General features: G+C 44.0%; 1 long non-coding RNA gene across 1 annotated transcript; it reads left to right on the top strand.

Annotated features, from left to right (window-relative positions):
* The first annotated feature begins 2999 nt into the window (after positions 1-2999).
* Positions 3000-5716, top strand: LOC148685622 (uncharacterized). Its single transcript, XR_015950059.1, has 2 exons — positions 3000-3480; positions 4997-5716. It is a non-coding gene; the product is annotated as an uncharacterized LOC148685622 (long non-coding RNA).
* The last annotated feature ends 2329 nt before the right edge of the window (positions 5717-8045 follow it).

The following is an 8045-nucleotide window of genomic DNA, read 5'->3' as shown; positions in this document are numbered from 1 at the left end:
TTGTATTTGCCATTTTACCATGCATTCACTCAGTCTGGAGAGGTCTTTTCGGAGCTCTTTGCTATCTCTCTTTGTTTTAACAACCCTGAACAATTAGTACCATCAGCAAACTTTGCCACCTCACTGCTCAACCCTAACTCTAGATTGTTTATGTACAAGCTTAAAAGCACAGGTCCCATTACCAGTTATTGGGGGATTCCATATTATAAGAGGAAGTGAAAGCATTAAATTACTTTTGTGGGATTGCCCAATGCACAATTTTTCCATTCCACAGGTGAAAAGCCACGGCCATAGATGAAGGACTGCTTCCTACCATTAATAAAGAGCAATACCACTCAGTGTATTATTAATAACAACAGCAACAATATGGCATTTAAATGTGAACTATTTTGCAATCAGCACAATTTGTTCTTGCAATAACCATGTGAAATATTATTATTATTATTCCCTTTCTACAAATGAAAGAGAGGTTGGCACATTCCCACAACCGGTGGCTGAAAAGGATTTGGATACAGGTATTAAATGGACACAGTGGTGCTCCTTTCATTAAGGTGAATAGCACACACAAAATCTTGCACCAAAACTATAAAGCTTATAAAAATGGCACCCAGCTGTTGTGCTAATAACGTGAAGCTTGGCATATATGATCTACCTGAAGATGCCTACAAATGGGCCAAATTTCAAACCCATCTAATATAAATTGCCTTGGCTACACCAAGTTAAAAAGTGATACAGTCACCCTTTCTATTCCGATTTTTAAACAGGTATATATTATATTTCTTTCCAATGTGGGTGAAAAGTACTTATGTCCTTTATTCAGGCTTGTCAAGGAAGGCAACCTTGCATTGGTTGGGTGATGTTCTGAGCAGTGTTTTAACAAATATTAAGGTTTTCCAGCCGTACTAAAGTCAATTGCAGCAACTACAGGCACAGATCAATTTTTTAGGCACCCCCCCCCCCGGAACTACGTGGTTGCAGAGTGAGCCACCTAATGGGTGGTGTGACCAGTACCTACCCCTTTAGTTGTTGGAATATAACAGTGTGGTGTAATGGTTAGACAAGATGCCACCAATGTTTTTGGACCAATGGGCACAATTGGAAAATTGAAAAACATCACACAACTACCCACATATGTTGCAATCACATGACACAAGACACTACCACACACACACACACACACACACACACACACACACACACACAGAACCACACACACACAGAACCACACACACCTCACAACTAACCAACCACATACACACAAAACACATACACAACCTGGAAGGAGATGTGGTTTCCCAGGGCCTCTGAATCCCTATTGCAATATCAGGAGACTTGGAAAGCTACACTTTCCAGAGTTCCTTACAACAGGTACACTGTTGTTGCAGCAATCCAATTGCTGGAAGAAGGGCCTTGATCCCACTACCACTCTATCTTGCCATCAGGTAAGGTGAGGTGAGGCAGGAAGAGGGGAGTAGCAGGTAATGGATAAGCCCCTATGCAAAGCAATATTTATCCCAGACCCAAAGCTGGACCCCATGTTTATCTCACATTGGGGTGTGGTGTTTTGATTTGGGACAGTTCAATCTCCAATTTTCCCTCAATCCACACTTCATCTCTATCATTACGCTTCGGAAACCCTGTCCAGACTCTGATTCTGCTTGACTCATCCTTTCGGCTTCCTCCCCAAGCTGTCTGCACAGATGTCCTGGCCTGGCTACTCACGAGGTATAGATCAGTGAAGTCATGTTGTGTTTCAACTAGGATTTTCCTTTTTATGAGCCATGCAGTGCTGAGTGACATGTTTTGAACAGGGATGTTGGCTTATGGGAAATGACCACAGGATGCATTGGAAGTGCAGGATTTTCAACATGAATCCGGAGTTGCAGGGCATGTATTTAAAGGAAGCTTATTTGGGAAATGAATAGGGAAAGGGGAGGGAGCCAACAGCGACATACAGAGACTTGCAAATGAAATGGATCAAGGTTACATCTTACTTGGCTGTAAACTCATCTGGTAACCTGTGCACTTTTATTGTGCTAAAAACGGAGCACAAACATAAAGTCATTTTGACTTGGAGCTGCCAGCCTGATGCCATGAAAACCCAAATACATTCAACAAAAAAGGGAAGTTTTTTTAATGATTAATGTTTTATTATGCTTTTATATATGTTGGAAGCCACACAGAGTGGCTGGGGCAACCCAATCAGATGGATGGGGTATAAATAAAATTGTTGTTGTTGTTATGGAATGTTGTTGTTGTTTAGTCGTTTAGTCGTGTCCGACTCTTCATGACCCCATGGACCAGAGCACTGCAGGCACACCTGTCTTCCACTGCCTCCTGCAGTTTGGTCAGACTCATGTTTGTAGCTTCGAGAACACTGTCCAACCATCTCGTCCTCTGCCGTCCCCTTCTCCTTGTGCCCTCCATCTTTCCCAGCATCAGGGTCTTTTCCAGGGAGTCTTCTCTTCTCATGAGGTGGCCAAAGTATTGGAGCTTCAGCTTCAGGATCTGTCCTTCCAGTGAGCACTCAGGGCTGATTTCCTTCAGAATGGATAGGTTTGATCTTCTTGCAGTCCATGGGACTCTCAAGAGTCTCCTCCAGCTCCATAATTCAAAAGCATCAATTCTTCGGCGATCAGCCTTCTTTATGGTCCAGCTCTCACTTCCATACATCACTACTGGGATGTATGGAGTAGGACATCCCTATTTTCATCAAAGAAATGTTGGAGGATATGGGGTTGTTGGATTGTAATGGCGATGTACTGGCGCTCCTAAGGAATCATCACTTCTGGTCCACGTAGGAGTTGTAGTGCCCCTTTAACTTCTCTATCAGCTTCATGAAGCTGTGAGATTAAGTGACCTTTTCAAAAAAAAATAAGTTCCATGGAGGTTAAGATGACTTTCTACCTCGAAAATGTGTTTGCATCCATCTGGTAGATTTTTTTAGAAATGATTTTTTAAAATATAATAAACAACAACGATGTTAGATATTACTTCTGGGAAGTTCAGTGCTAAAATATAAAATAAAAAAATAGTCCAGTGAATACAGCCAGGTTACTCCGATGACACATATCAAATGTGTTGCTATGGCCACAGTAGGCACCTCATGTTCTGGCTGGCGAGGAAAAGCTTTCCTTGAAGAAGCCATTGTCTGCTCTCCCTGCTCCCATGGCAACCTCTGGTTCGTCCACTCCTTGTCTTGCCTTTTCCTGTGTCAGTCCCCTCAGCCAGCCTCAATGCCCTTTGCTGTCTTCTCCCACAAATATTGTCACACTGTTCTTCACTCAAAAGGCCGGGTGCCAGTATGGTGCAATGGTTAGAGTGTCAGGTGAGGACTGGAGAGACCCAGGATCCAATCCCCACTCACCTCTGAAGCTCACAGAGTGACCTTGGGCCAGTTGCTGTCTCTCAGACTCACCAACCTCTAGACAGAAGCAGAAATGGGACTGGAAATCCAGACCAACGACATGTTTGCCCAAGGTCAGGAACAGAAATGACACAAGCTAATGCAAGCGGTTTTCACTATTGTTGGTGTTTCAGTTCGCATATGTTAATGTAAATAATTGCATTATACTGTTTTCAATCCTTTTTGGCATTTCCTTTCCACTGAAATTAACCACATGCTTAATTGTATAAGTTTCAGCCATAGCCGATGGTGAGATGAACAATGTTTGTTTTAGGAGAGGCTGGACAGTAGTGTAAGGGAAACAGCACTGATCGCAATGAAGCCAGGATGGGGTGGAAATCGCTGCCTCCTTACATACCTACCTACCTCATACGGCTGGTTTGAAGCTAAAGTGGGAGAGGGGGGGAGAAATATTTGAAAAACTGCCTCTATCCCTGCAGGTGCTTGTAGGCGTTAAGATTGGTAGGGGGTCTCCTGGTAGATCCACCACCCTCAGAAGTACCAGTCATGGTGGCCTGGGAGGGAGATTTGTCTGTGGCAGTCCTTAACATTGCAGAATTTCCTCCCCACAGAAGTGCCTAGCTTCCATCACATCCTGAAAGCACATCTCTTCACCCTTGTCTTTGGGTGGTATTCGACTAAGTTTTACTCAGAGTAGACTGGCTGAAAGCAATGAGCCTAACTTAGTTATATTCATTAACGCCAGTGGATGTAGGCTGAGTAAACCTTAGCTGAATATCACCCTTTATCGCTTCTTTATACCATACAGTGCCTGGCACTGTTTGTACAAAATACTAAATAGTAGTTAACAGCCATCAAAATGGTCTGGGTTTCAGTTGGTCCAGGTTTCTTCAGCAATGGGACCAGCCTCCAGTGCCATGGTTCAAACCTTAGAACAGAACCTTTTTATCCCAGCAGGTCAGATCCTTATTTTTACCCAACCCTGCTGGCCAGTTTTGAACGCTGAGAAGGTCAACCCACCAACCCATCACCTGATGGGACAATGTTTGGAAAGTGGGTTTCCCTACAGTTCCAGCCAATGCAACAGGCTTGAAGTCCCTGCCCAACCAGCTGATGAGTGGTCATTTCAACCTTGTTATTTAGGGATCAGCTGCATCTCTACCTGCCCAACCTGTGATGATATCCCTTATGACATCAGGTGTGGGACAATTGGGCATGGATTTGGGGAAATGCCCTCAGGGACCAAACCGAACTTATGCTGGGCTGCCCATGAGTTAGAAGTTTCCCAACCCAACCCCAGAACATGTGAACCAATAATTTAAAAGAAGGCACCTCACAATGTGTCCAGAAGGGCCTTCTTCTGGTTGGGCAGGAGACAATTTCCAGACAGCACAACACTTTCAGTGAATATAATTGCTTTGGTTCCAAAAGAACAGGTCCCAATGAAATCAGTGGGAAATGTTAGCTGTGCTTTCACTGGAAACAGTACAGAATGACCTCAGATTCCTTATTGTGCTGAGTGAGAGAAACAAGGGACAAGGTGTGGAGGATGTGCGGGGGTCAACAAATCTTTGGGTGAGGAGTGAGTGGTCGGAACATTTACCTTCTTCCTCTTTCTGCAATTCACAGGGCTGGCATTTCTGGCGGATGCTGCTAATCGGCCTCATCTGCTTTTGGTCATTGCTGTTGGCAGGTATATTGCTGCATCAGGAAGCTCTGCATTACCTTGGAGACACCAACGAAAGGATGTTTCCCAGAACTGGGCAGTGACTCTCATTGTTAGCAGAACGGCCTGAATCGAGGCAGAGGGGAGATGACACTCCCTTGTCTGTGTTATTCCTCCTCCTGGCTCATAACTCTGTCAGCCCTTTCAGCAGAATTGTCAAAATATGTTTGATCACAGAACATATGCCATATCTGCCGTCCTCTCCCCAACCCCCACTGTTAAATTTAGCCATTTGGAACATATTATCTAGTAAACGTTTCAACTCTGGGTGGTTTATCTACTTCTGCTTCCAATACTGTATAATAATCACATTATACGAATATTTGGCGTAGTCACATAGTTCTGATTCAGGAAAGGGCAGCCAAAACGATAATGGGGGTGAAGCAACTCCTCTTTGGTGAAAGCAGGGCTTTTTTTCAAGGGCAACTCACCAGAACTTCAGTTCTGGCACCTCTCAGGTGGGTGCCATTGCTATTCTAAGTGAAAGAGGGAGGTGTTCAGAGTGAGTTCTGGCACCTCTTTTTCTAGAAAAATAGCACTGGGTGAAAGGTTACAAAATCTGGGGGCTTTTTTGTTTAGAGAAAAGTCAAGTAGGAAGTGTATAAAATGATGTGTGGAGTGGAGACAGTGGATAGTAAAAAGTTTTTCACCCTCTCTCAACACTAGAACTCCTGGATGTCCAATGAAGCTGAATGTTGGACAATTCAGCACAGACAAAAGAAAATTCACACGGGTTATAATTAAACTCCGGAAATGGTTCCCACAAGAGACAGAGATGGCAACCAGCTTGGAAAGCTTCAAAAGAGGATTCATGGAAAATAAGACTATTAGTGCCCCTTTGGTCACTCTCCACATTGCTATCTGCAAGCTGCAGGACAACTTGTAGAAGCTCTTGCAATGTGGAACCTTGAGTTCCCAGGGTTTTACACCTATACAAGTAGATCAATCTCCCTTCTGCCGACAGCCACTCTACAGCTTGTGAATGATGAAGGGCTGGTGATGAGGCAGTGGAGCTGGCATGCTCATCCCTGCTCTCACTCTTCTTATGCTGATCTAACACCAAAAAGTAGGATGCCTGAAATTCTTCCCTTTACTCCCTTTGCCCTGTGTATTCTTTCTTCTTCTTCTCTCTTTGTTCCTAGGTTAGAGGTTAAGTTGTTCAAGTGCTTACTTTATACATCTGCTGTTAAGAAAGAAAGAAAAAAACAGAACGAAGAGGGGGAAATCAATACATTTTTTTTAAAAAAAACCACCAGTGTATTTTTAACAGCATTTGGTGCAGATACTTTTTATCCCTTGTACTAAAGACTTAAGTTGCTTCCAGTTGACCTCTTCATTACGCATTCATCCTGATCTGTTTGCAAGGAGTTTAGATGACATTAGCTATTTAATGAGCATTCGTCTGGGTTTGCCTGCAGGGCAGTTAGATGACTTTGGGCCACTGCAAGCATTACCCCTCACTTTCCATTGCACTTTCCCCTCACTTTCCTTACTGCAAAAAGTCTGATTTTGGAGGGGAGTGGGGGGTTTGCGCAATACTTACTAATCAACTATAATGACTGCACCTTAATTTGATGGTGTGTGATTGTATCCTACCCCAAAATAGTGACAGCATGAAAATGCCCTGAGCTGAAAGGGTGTTTTTTCATGTAACTGTATGGAAGCAATTGAATGAACTAAAAGAAGGAGGGAGCTCTAAAATTGTGGGGAAGTGTTTGCCCGTTTCAAGTAAGATATTACCATATTGGCCCCAATATAAGTCGCACCCACAAATAAACTGCATCTTTAAAATTGAAGGGGGGGGAGAGACAATACTCAGGCTGCTTTCTGAGGGGGGGGGACATGCCACTTTGCTGGCGGCATAAGGACGAGAATATAAGCCACACTTTAAATTTTCACTGTTGGAATTTGGGGGAAGAAAAGTGTGGCTTATATTCGGGCTAGTACGGTATTTGTATCGATATGACCTTTGAATGTAAGTGAAAATGGTCCCCAGTTGTTGTGGAACTGAACTTGGCTTCCACAATGCAAACAAAAGCAATTGCCTGCCGGTGCAGTGTTCAGAGATCACAAGCTTTGGTCAAGTCCTGTAGGCCTTTTACAATCCTCTCCCCCACTGCTCTTTCTGTAACGAAGGTGAAGGAAATCTACCCATCTTTATAATGGACAAAAATGCACACAGGGACATCCATTCTTCCCTCTGCGACAGATCTGAACTTGCATGCCAGGCAGAACTACCTTGAGTGGCAGGGAATCCATCGCTCTGGTCAAGGACAAAAGAATGGGGCATGTGTTCAAACAAGAAAACCAATCACAGCTGCAAATGAAAAGAAGATGAGGTGTGAAGAAGGACTGGATGGTGTCGGTTTGTCCCTACCATGATAGTCCTGCGTTGTGTTCTTCTGTGGTTATTCTCCTGCCACTGAATCTCCAGATCTCCTTTCCTGATCAGGAGGAGTGATTATTACTCCATAAGAACTGAGCAGGCAGGGGGGCTCACGATCTATTAGGCATTGCACATTTCCATTCCTGTGTAAGCCTGTTCACACCTGTCCTATTAAATTTAAAACACGGCTTGTAGCAGCACTAAGGATATCTTGTGTTAACTCATTAGAACCATATCCCACTTTGGCAAGAGAGCACAGCTTGGACATGATGTTCTGCTAAACTCTTTTGAGCATAAGGAGGCCCCTTGTGAATGTGCTCTGTTTTGGGGAGGCCCCGATATAAGCAGGATTTCAAAGGCTATATACAAAGGACCTCCCTTCCCTCTGCAGTCCCTCAGGGCCCTTCCATAGTGCCTCTGTTTGTTCTGTTGCCCTGGAGCAGAGAGCTCCTCCAGGCATCCTTTCTATTGTGCTTTCATGATGCTTTTGGAGCAGTCACACACAATCTTGCTTCCGATACTGTTGGTGTCTGCAAATGATTTGGGGTGGTCATACTACTTCGTTT

The sequence above is a fragment of the Zootoca vivipara genome, chromosome 5 (genome assembly GCF_965207765.1).
Source record: "Zootoca vivipara chromosome 5, rZooViv2.hap1.1, whole genome shotgun sequence".
NCBI classification, from domain to species: Eukaryota; Metazoa; Chordata; class Lepidosauria; order Squamata; family Lacertidae; genus Zootoca; species Zootoca vivipara.
The sequence above is the reverse complement of the archived record's forward strand: the minus strand, read 5'-3'. Positions and strand labels throughout refer to the sequence as shown.